Source organism: Triturus cristatus, chromosome 1_1 (genome assembly GCF_964204655.1).
Source record: "Triturus cristatus chromosome 1_1, aTriCri1.1, whole genome shotgun sequence".
Lineage (NCBI taxonomy): Eukaryota > Metazoa > Chordata > Amphibia > Caudata > Salamandridae > Triturus > Triturus cristatus.
In genome coordinates, this window is record NC_140579.1 from 4,750,454 (window position 1) to 4,765,699 (window position 15,246).

The 15,246-nt window shown below is 52.1% G+C and overlaps 1 long non-coding RNA gene across 1 annotated transcript in view; it reads left to right on the forward strand.

Moving 5' to 3' along the window:
• The first annotated feature begins 8,128 nt into the window (after positions 1-8,128).
• Positions 8,129-15,246, forward strand: part of LOC146869066 (uncharacterized) — a 185,822-nt gene continuing 178,704 nt past the window's right edge. Inside the window, exon 1 of the long non-coding RNA XR_014981269.1 lies at positions 8,129-8,255. This is a non-coding gene — a long non-coding RNA (uncharacterized LOC146869066). The remainder of the gene's footprint in view (positions 8,256-15,246) is intronic.

Consider the following 15,246-nt stretch of genomic DNA (forward strand, 5'->3'; position numbering starts at 1 on the left):
CACCTCCGTCTGGGTCTTTGGGGGCTCCCAAGCCAGGATGGTTTCAACTTTGGGTTGGAGGGGCGCCACCTGGCCGCTCCCCACTTGGTGTCCCAAGTACACCACTGAACCCTGCCCGATCTGACACTTGCTTGCCTTGATCGTGAGGCCTGCCTTGCGCAGCGCCATCAACACTTCCCAGAGATGTTGCAGGTGTTCTTCCCATGTGCCGCTGAACACTGCGATGTCATCCAGGTAGGCGGCGCTGAACTCGGTCAGCCCAGCCAACACCTGGTTGACCAACCTCTGGAAGGTGGCAGGGGCATTCTTCATCCCAAAGGGCATCACCCGGAACTGTTAATGCCCATCTGGTGTAGAGAATGCGGACCTCTCTTTGGCCCCATCAGTTAAGGCGATCTGCCAGTACCCAGACGTTAATTCAAATGTGCTGAGGTACCGTGCAGCCCCTAACCGATCGATGAGCTCATCAGCTCTGGGGATGGGGTGCGCGTCAGTCTTCGTGACTGAGTTGAGTCCTCGGTAGTCCACACAGAACCGGAGTTCGGGCGTGGCACCCGGCGCTGCAGCCTTTGGGACCAAGACCACTGGGCTGGCCCAAGGACTGCTGGAGGACTCAACCACCCCTAGGGCAAGCATCTTCGAGACCTCCTCTTTGATGCAGGCTCTGACCCTGTCAGTTACCCGGTAGGCCTTGTGCTTCACAGGTAAGCTGTCTCCTGTATCTACATCATGGACGCACCAATTTGTGATACCAGGAACCAGGGAGAACAGGTCAGGGAACTGCCCCAGCAGCTGGCGGCAGTCACCCTGTTGCTCAGGGGTCAGGGTGGGTGAGAGGTTAACTCCATCCACTGACCCGTCTCGCTCTGAGGCTACCAAGAGGTCAGGAAGAGGCTCGGACTCCTCTTCCGTCCCATCATCGGTGGCCAAGAGCATGCCCACTTCGGACCTCTCCAAGTGGGGCTTCAGTCGATTGACATGCAGGACCCTTAAGGGGTTCCTAGGAGACCACAAGTTCACCAAGTAGGTGACAGAACTCTTGCGCTCCACAATCTCAAAGGGTCCGGTCCACTTTTCCTGGAGGGCACAAGGCTCCACCGGGGCCAGGACCCACACTTTTTGACCAGGTTGAAGCTCAACCAGAGTGGCATTCTGGTCGTACCACCGCTTCATTTCCTCCTGGCTGGCTTCCAGGTTTGCCTCAGCAAGCTGCCTGAAACGCCTAGTCTGGTTCCGGAAAGCCAGCATGTAACTGTATACATTCTGGGGAGGTTTCCTGGGAGATTGCTCCCAGCCTTCCTTGACCAGACTAAGAGGTCCTCGTACTGGGTGGCCATACAAAAGCTCAAAGGGACTGATCCCTAGAGACTTTTGTGGCACCTCGCGGTACGCAAAGAGAAGGCATGGTAAGAGGACGTCCCACTTACGCCTCATGGGTTCCTCGAGACCCATAATCATGCCCTTCAGGGTTCGGTTGAAGCGCTCAACCAACCCGTTTCCTTGGGGATGGTAAGGTGTGGTGAACCTGTAGGTTACACCACACTCTTGCCAAAGGGACTTCATATATTTCGATATGAAGTTGGTCCCCCTGTCAGACACCACCTCTAGAGGGAATCCTACTCGTGAGAAAATTCCCATCAGTGCCCGTCCCACCACAGGGGCCGTCACTGTCCTCAGAGGGATGGCTTCAGGGTACCGGGTGGCATGGTCCACCAAGACCAGGATAAACCTGTTGCCCATGGCTGTCTTGGGGTCCAGTGGCCCCACAATGTCAATCCCCACCCGCTGGAATGGGGTACTGACCACAGGGAAAGGTTGGAGTGGAGCTCTCAGCTTCCTTCCACTCTTGCCACTTGCCTGGCAAGTCTGGCATGTCCTGCAGTGAGTGTCAGAACTCCTGCGCATTTGGGGCCAATAAAAGTGGGTGACAAGCCTTTCAAAGGTCTTGTCCTGCCCCAAATGTCCTGCTAACGGTACGTCGTGAGCCAGCCCCAGTAGGAAGGCTCTGAACTTCTGGGGTACCACCAGCGCACGGCTGACCCAGGTTCAGCAACCTTAGGCTCTGAGTATAGAAGGTCGCTCTCCCAGTAGATCAAGTGAGTTCCGGACTGATCACCATTGGCCTGGGCCGCAGCCTGCTGCCGCATACCCTCTAGAGAGGGGCACTCTTTCTGCTCCCTGCAGAATTCCTCCCTGGTGGGGCCTCCTTCTTGCTGCCAATGGGTCAGCTCAGGCAGGTCTCCCAGTTCGGCTATCTGTTCCCCGGTAGGCTCCAGGGCATCCCCCTCAAGGTCTGCTTCCTCCTGGGCCATGGGAACTTCAGGAGCCGGATTCCCGTGCCTCCCTGGCCATCTCTCTAAGGCCGGTTCCTGGGCCTCTCCCTCAGGCTCCAGGGTTCCTTCAACACCCCTACTGGCTGCCATTGACCGGGTGGTCACGCACGCCCAATCAGGTAAGCCCACCATCCGCAGGTGAGTTGTCTTCTCCACCTTTTCCCAAGGGGAGCTCTCCAAATCGTTACCTAGGAGACAATCAACAGGCATGGCCTCTCTCACAGCCACTTGCAGAGTACCAGAGACCCCCCCCACTCAAAGGGAACCTGAGCCATTGGACACTGACTCTCTGTGTTGTCGGCGTTGACAACACGGCAGAATGCGTGTGGGACAACCTGCTCTTGAGACACCAGGTGTTGCTTGACAGCAGTCACACTGGCTCCTGTATCTCTAAGAGCCCCCACCCTTCGGCCATTTATGGTCACCCACTGCCCATACTTTTGAGTATTGGGGGGCAGTTAGGCCTCAGCGACCATCTCACTGTCTCCTAATGAGACTAGGGTCATCTGTACGGGATCCCCCGCCCCTTGGACATCTATCTCCCTCCCCAAGGCTACACTATTCACCTGCTTGGGGGGTGGAGCACCAGAGGGTGCTGGTTTACCATACAGGGGGCACTTGGGATCCACGGAAATGTGCCCCAGGTTGTTACACTTGTAACATCTGAGGGGCCCTCTTTGAACAGGGTTACCTGTCGGGGCCCCGGTCTGCTTCGGGGGTGGGGGTGGCTGAGAACCTTTCCCTTGGTTCCCTTGGGAATTACTTTGGGGCCCTCTGTAGAACTCCCTCTGTTTACCCTTGTCCCCCCCACTCTTCTGCTGGGGACCCTGAACACCTTTGGCGGGGCCTCCCACGGGACCCTTGTGGACCCTGGTGCTGATCCAGCGGTCCGCCTCCTCAGCAAGCTTCCTCGGGTTGGACAGCTTGCTATCGATCAGGTGCTGGCGTAGCTCAGGAAAACAATTATCCGACAAGTGCTCCCATGCAATTAAATCAAACAGCCCTTGGTAATCATTCACTTTGCTACCCTTCACCCAACCATCCAGCGCTCTGCAAAAAAAAGTCACATATTCTACATAAGTGGTACCAGGTTTCTTGGTGAAATCCCTAAATCTCTGTCTGTACAATTCAGGAGTTAACCCATACCTTGTCATAAGACCCTCCTTCATGTGTGGATAGGATGTCTTGACCTCCGAGGGGAGATCCAGCAGTGTGTCCCGCCCTTCACTCAGGAACCTTCCCCACAACCCCGCTCCCCAATCCTTCTCAGGGACCCGGTGGGAGGACATGGCTACTTCATAGGCCCTGAACCACTGCCCAATATCATCCTGCTTATAATATTATTTGACTACATCTTTAGGAATGTGCACCCTTGACTCTGTTGAATTGCTGCCACCAGAGGGTGAGTTGTCTAAACTCCTGGCCTTGAGATCCAACTCCCTCATTTTTACCTCATGCTCCATGGCCAGTTTCTGCCTTTTCATCTCCATTTGCAGTTTTGCCATCTCCACCTCATGTGCTCGTGCAGCACTCCTGTCGGCCATCTCCTCGGGCGACAGGCCTCTGCTAGGCTCAAAAACACCTTCTGGGGGTATCACCTCCCGTGCATTCTCTGGGAACTTTGATTCGTGCCAGGCTCTCAGCGCTGTCACGTACTGATCCTTGTTGCCAAGTCCACTTTGCTTAATTCTGTACTTGGAGAGATATCCTTTCAGGACATCATTTGTGCACTTCCTCAGTGCCTCGGGCTCCCAATCGATGTCATCCACTCCAGAGAATACAGAGGACGCTCCGCCTCCACTGACTGAGCTAGGCATGGTTTCTTAAGGTGGAGATTCTTCTTTAGCAACAACTGTCAATCAATCTGTGGCTGCGTTATAGGTCTGCTCTACGTGGTGATCAATAATTCACTGTATGTAAATCATAAATGCAAATTCGAAATCCCACCGCTGCCACCAATGTTAGAATGGGGAACCTCTGGTTGGCACAGGTAGGTACTTGTGACAAGCAGTGGTCCCTTCTTCTATTCAGGGCGAGAGAATTACCCCTTCAGAACAACCCCTGCTCACCCTATAGGTAGTGTGGCGCGAGCAGTCAGGGCTAAACTTCAGGGCACTAGTCAGTTAAGCATTTATGATCACACACAGTAAACCACAACGATCCCCCACCAACGGACACCAGGCGTAAGTTGTATCAAAAATACGTATGCTTTATATACAAGATTCTTGGTTACGCAGGCATGTACAAGACCATCAATAACGGTTGCGAAATGGAAGCCGCAAGATGATAATTAGGCACTGTTCTTGTCTTTGGTAACTTATTTGATCACGAGCGCTTCACAGGGCTCAGTTGAGTCGGTCCAGTCACGATGATGCGCAGTGCACCCGGGGTACAGTGATACGGGGAAATCAGAACGTTGCGGACCCCGAGTCCGATAGAGAGTTCACTGTACCTGGGAACGTGCGATGTGCTGGGACGAGTCTTCGGGGGAGATGCAGGTTCTGCACCTCGCGGGTCTCCGGATCAAGAATTCAGCGGGCGGCTCTCGGTAGACAGGTGCGGCCCAGGGCCTCCGACACGGACTGTGCAGGAGGTCACGGCGGAGGGCGGCATGGTCAGACTCAGGCTGGGAGGTGAAGCGGGGCGGCCGGATACGTTACGACGTACGGGCGGCCGTCCGAGGCTTGATTTCACTTCCCCAGTAGAAATCCGGCGGGAGGGCGAGAGGGCACCAGGCACGCTCCAGTGGCAGGCAGGTGACAGGGAAGCGGGGCGGCCAGCCTCGATGGGTCCAGAGCGACTCAGGTAGAGCAGGGCTCTCGGCGAGGGGAGGCGGCCAGGCTTCTGGGTGTCACGGCCCTAGGAGGGGTGGCAAGGTGCGCAGGGCACTCCGGCGGGAGAAAGCACACGGCTCGAGTTCTCAGACGAGCGGAGACACGGTGAACCCACTGGTCCTGGGGTTCAGTTCAGGGGGCAAGCTCTTCTTCCAAGCCCTTGGAGATAGTTGAAGAACAAAGTGCAAAAGTCTCTTTCAGTCTTTTTCCTCTCCTTCCTCAGCAAGGCACCTACTGCAGGCCAAATCCTCAGGTCAGGGAAAGTTACTCCTCCTTCAGCTTCTTCCAGGTCCTTCTAGTCGGGCAGAGTTCCTTCGTGGTTCAATCTGGATCTGATTTCTTAGGAGCCAGGCTCCTACTTTTATACAGTGATTCTTTTGTTCTTTAGCGCCAGGGGGCCTGGGCCTGGCTCAGTCCAGTTCTGGAGTACTTTGTTTTGGTGACTCTGCTCTTTCCTTTCAGCAGCAGGGCAGAGACATCAGCCGCTCCACAGGGGGGCGGAGCCGGCTTTGTGGTGGCAGAGCACAGGTCTATTCAAGAGTCAAGGTGTCCTCCTCCCACCCATCCTGGTGTAATCTCTCTACCCACCACCTGGCAGCCAACCTGTCTCCTGGAATCCCCCAGCCCTGCTCCTGTACTGTTGCTAGGCAGAACACACACCCACAGCAGAGGCGGACTGAGATGGTCAGGCACGCAAAGGCTAACTTTCTAAAAGCAGCATTTGCAAACCCAGGATATTAAAATAACCTTTACTAAAAGATGTATTTTATTATCCCGCGTTCAGGCATACTAAACATGACTTTCTACCATGCTCTCTGAGTCCACTGGGGTCACAGCGTGTAGCGATCCCAGCAGCCCATTCTGGCCTATGGAGAGCAGGTAGCCTTCAATAGTGAAAAACGAAAATGGCTGTAATTCACTATTAAGACATGCCACACACAACAGGGCATGTCCTACCTTATGCCTACAATGCACCCTGGGCTTAGGCCTACCAGAGGGGTGACTAACATGTAGTTAAGGGAAGGTTTAGGGACTGGCAAGTGGGGACACTTGCTCAGTCAGCGCGACGGTACCAGACCGCGCGCAGGTTCTGCAGTGGCAGACCCTAGACACATTTTACCCCGCTGCTTCGGTGGGTGGCACAACCAGTGCTGCAAGCCCACTAGCAGCATTTGGATATACAAGCCCTTGGCACCCCTGGTGCACTCTACTAGGGACTGATAGTAAACCAAATAAACCAAACGTGGAAGTCAATTCACATAATACATTTTACCATAGGGAGCACTTGCACTGTGGCACTGGATGGCAGTGGCACAGTGCCCTGAGCAGCTAACACCAACACAAAACACATTGAGGCACAGACAAAAATGGAAGGGTGACCCACGCCAATGGTGCCAGGTCTAACACTCATCGTATAACGAGTCCTCCTTGTGAGGCAGATCAGTTTGATCCACTAAATGAACAGATTTAGATATCATAGAAGGTCCAGAACTCCTACACCATCTTGCAAAATGCCCTAACCTTTTGCATTTATGACACCTCGTTTTAAGAGCAGGACAATAAGTGGCATCAGCTGTGTGTTTTGGGCTGCCACACCTACAACAAAATCTTGGTTTGTATTTTGTATTTTCTTGTTTATTCTCTGAAATAGGTAATAGGTTTATCCCCAGTTCTTTTAGCACTCCTTTTTATGTTGTGTACGGTGTCATCCTCGTGGAGCATTTTTGGTGATACAGTATTAGGGGGCATATTAACAAGCCAGGCGATAAAATTATCGCCGCTTTAGCGGCAGAAAACTGCCACTAAAACGGCGATAATGGGCTTGATAATATGCTCTATGGAATTCCAATTGAAGCCCATGTTAGATGCCCTTCACATCTAACATGGATTTCAATTGGAATTCCATAGAGCATATTATCAAGCCCATTATCGCCGTTTTAGCGGCAGTTTTCTGCCTCTAAAGCGGCAATAATTTTATCGCCTGGCTTGTTAATATGCCCCGTGGTTTTTTAACATATCTGGAAGTGTTCCTCATCCTTTTGGCTACCGACAATGTTTTGTCTAAAGAAGGATCCTTTAAACCCAGAAGTTTTTCTTGTATTTTCAAATTTGACATTCTATTAATTAGTTGATCCCTAAATAGATCATCCCTCATGTCATTGAATTTACAGCTAACATTCTTAGATTTGCTACGTACTGTTCAATGGTTTCTCCTGATGACTGCACACGTGAAAAGAATTTGTGTCTTTCCACAACAACACTGACTTTCTTCCCAAAATTCTCCTCCAGAGCTTTTAATGCAACTTCATATATGTCGATATTGCTATCTCCAGACGATTCACTGTCAGTGCTAGCTTCAGTAATAGAGGCTTCCATTAAAGGTAATGTTTTTAAAACATTTCTTCCTTCCAAACCCAAAAATTGTTTTAAAACTGCTAGTTTCCTTTTAGAAACACAATCATCACCCCCAATGGCTTCTAAATATGTTTCAAAAGTTTCCTTCCAGTGTTTCCATAACATGCATGGTTCGCCAGGACTCTGTAAAAAAAATGGTGGTGCAGGAATAACTTGCGAAGACATTATTTGATGAAGGAATCTGTAAAGAAATGTGATGAAAAACAAAGATTGTTTGTTTTTTGTTTTTTTAAAGGAGCTTGGGTGATGTTATGTGCTTAGTAAATATAACACTTGTGCATGAAGAAAAAGAAACAAAAATAAAATGGCAAAGGATTTTACATTTCTTTTGCAACTAGAGTTTAAAGTAATATTCACTAATTGAATAACACGCAATTGGTGGTGTGCGTGTCACCGTTGAAAAAATGCAGATTTTGATCTTTAGGTGAATTTGGGAAAGTAATTTCAGCTCCCCCAAGATGGCGGCACGTTTTTCATGTAGAGTGCAACGTGAACGTCGTTGTTTAGTCCTTTGTTGATGTGAAAAAGAAGAAGTCCTTTGTCGATGTTGTTGCGTAGATGAAGAATTCCACAGCGGGGAGACTGGAATGGAGCTGGTCTTTCTCGAAGAGCGCTCGCGTACCGAACGCAGCGCGCAGAATGCAGGACAAGATGAAAAATAAACAGCACCAAGGTACGTGTACATTTGTTAGTTCTTAAAAAAAAAACAAAGCACCGGCAGGGGAGTTTAGGCGCCGCTTAGAGGTGCCTCAAGGCCAACGAACAATCCCACGACGCATTAGATATGAAATCCGCTCCGGTGGGAAACCAAGAAACTGAGGTTCCTAACAAGCACTTCACAGGAGAAAATTGCGTCTCAATTTGCCAAAACGTAATGTTGCGTAATGTTGAATTGTCGCAACAATCTTACAAGTAGATACAGGGAATGCGCTTCAATACAGCAAAAGGCAGGAAAATCGAATTCCCCCCAACATTGATGTCGGAATAAAAACGGCAGTTTGTTACTTTATGAAGAGCATAGTTCAGTGAAATATATCATGGTCGTGCAGCGGAGAGAAAGAGTCTCAGTGTTTGGCAACAACGATGTCAAACAAATGCAAAATATGAATTAATGGACGGAGATAGAACAGTCAAAGTCACAAAGTAGCACGGTTGATCCAGGGGTCACTTACTGTCCAAAATGTGTTCTTGAACGTTGGTGTCCTCTTTATAGGGTAGCTTCCACGCTCGTCACCAGTTTTGTGAAGTAGGACACGTACTCTTCTTGTGATAGCAGGGTTTATTAAGTAGAACGGAACAGACCCCTGGGACACAACTGTTCTCCAGTCCAACTGCAACCCAATGCTCTCTACATTCCACTTTACAATCAAGCCAGATGGGTTGCTAAGGAGCAGCAGTGTTCCATGTCATCATATAAAAGTAGTGAAAAATAACAATGATGAGCCATGAAGCATACAACAGTATGCTCTAAGCAGCCGGTGACAGGTGGCTGGACGGTCACACTGTGATGCGTCGGGCAGATACACAGATTGCGCATTCAGGCGGCTTATGTTTGGTACTCCTGCTGAGCTATCTCCTGTGACGTCACCGCACCCCAGTGGCTGGAGTATTAGTATGTGCACTCAGATAGTGGTACGAGTCCTCATTCTTGTTCCCTTGTTAATTTGTCCTGTGCACCTGTGGTCGTCCGTTCTTCTGTATGATAGGATTGTCAAACTCCATTGTCTCCACTCCTTTTCTTTTTCACAATGTGGCAACGGGCCACACTCTCTTCTTCCTCCGTTCTTGCGTCCAGTATAATGTGGCATCCGGCCACATGTCTTCTTTGCACATGCTGCGAACATGGCGACAGGCCACGTGGTGTCTGCTCCTCTCCCTGGGACCTCCTGCCAACTCCGTTGTGTCTGTTGGACTGCGCCTCTCCTCCTGTCACGGACCATTTGCAGGTCCGGTCTTGTCTGTAGGACTAGGCGTCTTCGCAGGTGCGTCAGCCATTTTGTGAACGGCAGTTGAGGTAGGTGTGTTTTGATGAATCCAGTCTGCAGCCTCTTACATACCTCTCTGTACCTCAACAAGGTATCCCAGGTGCAACTCTGGATCGCTGTGGGAGGTGAGGGTCTCCTGTCTTATGCAGTGGTGGCAGCTTGCCACAATGGGACATGCGACTCTCCTCTTGCCTGTAAGGGGCCGATGTGCCACACAGTATTAGGGCAGTGTTGGAGACACTCCCTGAATAGACTCCGGCCCGCTGCGGGGCGGGGCTACTGCAGTGTGGATGTAGTCGCTCTCTTCCTGCGTTCAGGCCATGCTAGGCCTTCACTCCTCCCTCTTCTTTGGGGTGCGCTGGTGGCACTTGGCTTTGCGCCGTGCTCTCGCGCAGACACCTGGCGGGCAACTAGGCTCTCTCTGTAACATTGTCTCTTGGAGAGTGCGCTTGGCTGGCTCTCTGTATGCCTGATTCTTCTTTTCGAAGAGAGGTGTCTCTCTCTTTCTGGCTCCTGCCGTGCTGTCAGGTTCACTGGTGCGGCTTCTGCGCACCTCTGATGTCGCGCTCTCAGTTGTCCTTCATAGTCGACCTCAGCTAGCGCTGGACGTGCCTATTCTCTAATTTGGGGTGGTTTGGCAGCCGTTAGGGGTCATGTAGCACAGACTACTCTCTGCAGGAACTTCTTTTACTGGTCGTGTGGCCTCTCCTCAGAATAGTACACTTTGTGCCTTCAGTGGGGGCCAAGATATCCGACTGCCTGTTGTGGCAGCGGTACTTGCTGAATGCTGCAGGGTTGAACCGCTGTCACCTCTCTTTCTGGGGCACTCCGTTGGGTTTTTGTCTCTCGCCTTACCCTAGAGCAGAACAGTTCATGCTAGGGCACTGCAGGCCACAATTTCCTTTGCTTTGTGTGGTGTGGTAGTCTTCTGCGGGGCTTGCCTTGTGAAGAGGTCATATCTGTATGACTCTGACTTGCTTTGCTTGTATAGAAGTTGGTGCAGTGCGAGGAATGTCCGCCTGGTGGCTCTGTTTCCACTTCACGTGGTAGTCACTCTCATGCAGTGGGCCCTGATGCTTCTTCTGACCAATTTCCCAGTAGCTGCTCTCACTATGGATACAGCACGGGGTGAGGCTCTCTCCCCTCTGGCAGGTGATTGGCAGTGCTGTGTGGATGGCACAGGAGGTAACAGAAGCTAACATGGGCTGCGCGGTGTGTGCACTGACACAGTGGGGCTTGCTGTCTGTGCTTTTACTGTGGATAAGGCTTGGCCGGATCGCACTGATACCGGGCGTCATGGCCGATGTTTCAACGGCTGATGTTTAAATGGCCGATTCTTGGGTTGTTTTCAACAACTCTGATCTGTGATCAGGTGCAGTGCTAGCAATGACAGCTAGATGCCGCTGTCTTTTTTTCACGTTGGCCACGTGGACTGGCTGCACAATGGAGGAACGAACTGTCCTTCTCACAGGTCAAGGGACGGTAGTGCAGAGAGCAAGTGCTGCATGGCACGGCGGCCACTTTAGGAAGTTGCGGTTGCTTTCCAATGTTTGGGTTATGTTTTGCACGCTGGTGCTGCGAGGACAGAAGCAAGGAGGGGCAGCACTCGGAGCGGTGCGACTGTGCCCCTCTCCTTGTCGACCGCAGTTTCACTCAATGTGATGCCTTTCACCGAGCCACAAAACTTACTGTCCGAGGCCCTTTCTACTGAGTGACAAGGGGGGTGTTGCAGGATTCGCGTGAGGCTGGGCGGTTTCTTTGCTTTACTTGGTCCGGTGCTCTGGCAGCATAGTCTTTCAGGCCTCGTGCTAGCTAGCTCATTGCCCCCCCCCGGGGGTGCTTCAGTCACTCGTGCAGGTGGCGGGGCAGCTTGCCAGACTGTGGGACTCTGGAGACGCCAGTGCTGGGTTATAGTGCAGAAATGGCTCATAATTGTGCTGGTGTGGGGGAGATCGCTTAGTTCCGGGGCGACCATCGGCTCTTGGCCGTACTCCTTACACTTGAGGGCAGGGCGCTGTGCTTTACAGCCGATGTCAGGTCCATGCTGCAAGACGCTTCTCGCAGTGGCCACATGACTTCTTCATGCACCGCGTGGTGCCCAGCAGGCAAGTGAGGGTGCGGGAGCAGCAAGGTTCTGCTTTGTGAGGATGCCTGCTGTCGGGCCACGCTGAGGTTACGTACATGCGCTCACCTATTCGAAGTTCTCTGCTCCTCTCACCTCATGCAATCGGTGGCGGTGGACTCAGGCTGGTTGCTGCGCCTCTGCTGAACGGGCATATCATGCTGTGGGCCTCCTTTGATCTGGAGGGGTCACAGCGCCTTCTCCACTGGCGTCCTGTCAATGGTGCTGCCTGCTTCTTATTCACTTTACAGGCTGACTGCTCGGTGTTGGGACAAGCAGTCTTTTCTCTCCCGCCTCAGAGTCGTTCAGTGCTGCTCCGACGGCCGGGGCATGACTATGGGAGCTCACCCCTAGGAGGCTTCAATTCTGTCTTGTCTCGGCTGCTGTTGTGTAGGCAGCAAATTGAAAGTGCTTGGGTACCCTAGACATGGGCTACCCTTCTCCTAGCGAGAAATAGCGGGATGGCTGCTGGCATAAACGCGGGTCAGACCCGCTCGTTGCCAATGTTGTGTTGTGGGCGCTAGACCCACATGCTGATGAATGACACACACGGACATAGTAGTAGGGTACTGGATAACTGGCCTAAGCATGTGTACTCGGGCTCCTTTTATTGCCAGAGTCACCTGACTGGTGACCCCTGTGTTGGATGGGTGTGGTGTGGGTGTATGGACCAGCCCTCGAGGGAGAGTCTGGCAAAACACTAGGACTGCATCCAGCCGGAGACAACATCCTCCTCAGGCCCCTGTCAGAGCCTGAGGGAGGAAACAAAGATAATAATGTAGCCACTGACACAAGGAGCGCGAGGGTGGGGGAGGACAGGTCAAGCTGCAAATCCGGAGGGCGTTAAATGCGGCATGTTGATGTGTAAAAAGCCTTCTGAGATGAAGTCCTAAACCATGAGCTGGAGACGGAAAGTATACGAAACATGCCACCTGTTTATAAAGTAACAAGCACTGTGATAGTATCCACACGACTTGAGGGAAACTCGCGCCTTAAAAAAACCACACGCGAGCTGCAAAGAGAGGGCGGAAAAAAAATTTAGTGCATTAAAACGAAACCTATGGCCACTAGTGAAACAATTCTTGTAGCAGGGTCAGTCGCAATGGCGATAACAAACCAGCCACAAGGTGGGACAAAGGCACCCTGTTCAACAATGACACCAATGCAATTTGGAAAGGCTGGCCAAGCATCCAATGAAAGAGTGGTAGATGTGTTGAAACTCCACAGAGCGATTACTGCATGCCTCACAGAGCATGCGCTCTGACTCTAGGCTCTACCTAAAAAGTGTGGGCCTGAGGGCTGCACCCAGCAGTCCCCCACACTTGAAGGGGGAAGATGTCTGAATCGCAGGAGTTTTCGCAGACCTGAAATGTCCTGTTTTTTAGGAAGGGAGTGAGTCAATTTAGAGCATCGTCTTTTACTCTGGCTTCACTCATTCTTTGTATTTCATGGTCTACTGTATCGAAGGCCGCATTCGGGATGAGAAGGATGAGGGCGGTGGACCCGCCCTAGTCCAGCGGCATCTTCAGCTCCTCCGTAAAAGGTGTGGTTTCAGTTCTAGGTTGTGGGCGGAACCCTGTCTGCGTGGTGTGGAGGACGGAGTTTTCCTCCAGAAATAGGAGAGATTTTTGATTTCATGCTTTTCTAATATCTTTTCCACAGCCGGAAGCAGGGAGATAGGCTTGTAGTTCCCTGGGCATGAGGGATCCAGATTGACCGATTATTTTTTTTTTATTAATGGTTTGTGAGAAAATGCCCTCTTCCTGCATGGTATGCCTCCACTTTTTGCTGAATTGGTGATGTTCTTTGACTGAGTGTGCCTTGGACCCCTGCTAATCAGGTACCCAGGGCCTATGTTCCTTCCCGAAAACTGCATTGAAGCCTAAACCCAATTGGCATCCCTGGCCATAGGTAGGCCCCTGGTAAATGATACCGCAGGTACCCAGGGCACTGTGACCAGGGAAGGCCCCTAAGGGCTGCAGCACTTATTGTGCCACCCTGAGAGGCCCTGCAATTTTCACACACACACACTGCCTTTGCAGGCTGCGTGTCTTGGTGCAGAACAAGTGAAGAGTCGACATGGCACACATCCCTGTGAGCCATGCCCACAACCCACTGCCCTGGCCTAGATCAGCCACCCGTCCAGCTGGGCACCCTATGCCAGTGGTGAGGGTACAGGTGCATGAGCCCTGTACCCCTACAGTGTCCGCCGAGTCCATTCCTGGGCACTGTTAGTGCAGTGCCGCCATTAAGAGTATATGGTGTTGGTAGTTGGTCATTACGAACTCCACCGCACCATGATGGCTACACTGAAAACTGGGAAGTTTGGTATCAAACTTCTCAGCACATTAAACCCACACTGATACCACACAGATACCCCCTGAAATTTGACCAACTACTAGTGCCCTGACTAAGTGTATGCGTAGCCTGCCACCACCAGACATGTTTCCAGACCCCTGGGTCAAGAGCCTGCCGCTCTCGAGGGCCTGAAACAATGCACATCCTGGGACGAGGTGCCAAGCCTCCTCCCCAGGAAAGACAGGGTTCACGAAGGAGAAGCTTCAAAGGCGTGCCGCCTTTGTGAGCCTCTCCAAGACCATTTTCTGCTTTCAGCAACTGGTCCCCACTGGATCTACCCCCCATGTTGGGGCGAGAGAGACGACGGGAAAAACAAAGTGAAGAAGAGAGGTGTGCCCACCTCTGCCAATCTCACCCCTCAGGTGGGAGAGGCAAGATGAAGCGCATCTTGAGCTCCTGCCCCCGTCCCACTGGAGAGTGGCAGAATAGGGAGTATACCCACCCCAGGGAAGGGACTCATTGGTCTCTGCCTTTGACCTACCTGTAACGCCCCTAAATTTAGTATTTAGGGGGCACCCTGAACCTTGCTTCCTCAGATTAAGAAATGAAGATAAGAAGAAAATTGAAGAGCCGTGCAGAGCTAACAAGAGGATGACGCCCACTGACTTGGCCCCAACCCTACAGGCCTGTCTCTCCTCGAACCTGCTCCTGCAAAACCCCGATGTCTCCTGCAGCCAGCAACCTCAAAAACCCCGGAGGACCTGCCTGCCTTCACTTCAAAGACAATCTCCCGTGAACATCGGACTTGTTCAAACATCAGCTTCTGGCTCTGGCCGGATACCGCAAATCCAGCCCACCCTACACCCACCGAACCCGTCCCGAGCTTGAGTGGAAAAACACCACGAGGAGGTCACCCCGGCAATCCTCACCAAAGATACGGCGACTCCTGACCCGCCTCAAACCTCCTGACGATGCCTACGGCCTTGTGTGCCCAAACCAGCAGTGCCTAACCAACCTGTCCCCGTACCTGCAGTATTTCTTCAACCTGGAGGATCTCCATAGAATTCAACAGTCCTCCCGACATCGAAACCGCACTCTGCACCCGGCCGCCTCCGTGCCGCTGAGGGTGCACTTTTTGTGCCTACTTGTTTCCCCATTGGCCCTGCCCTAACCCTAGGAGCTTTTGTTTCCACAGTGGTGTGGCCTGCTAGCCAGCAGCCACCAACCGGAGACCCCCTATCCTCCGAAGGATATCGTTG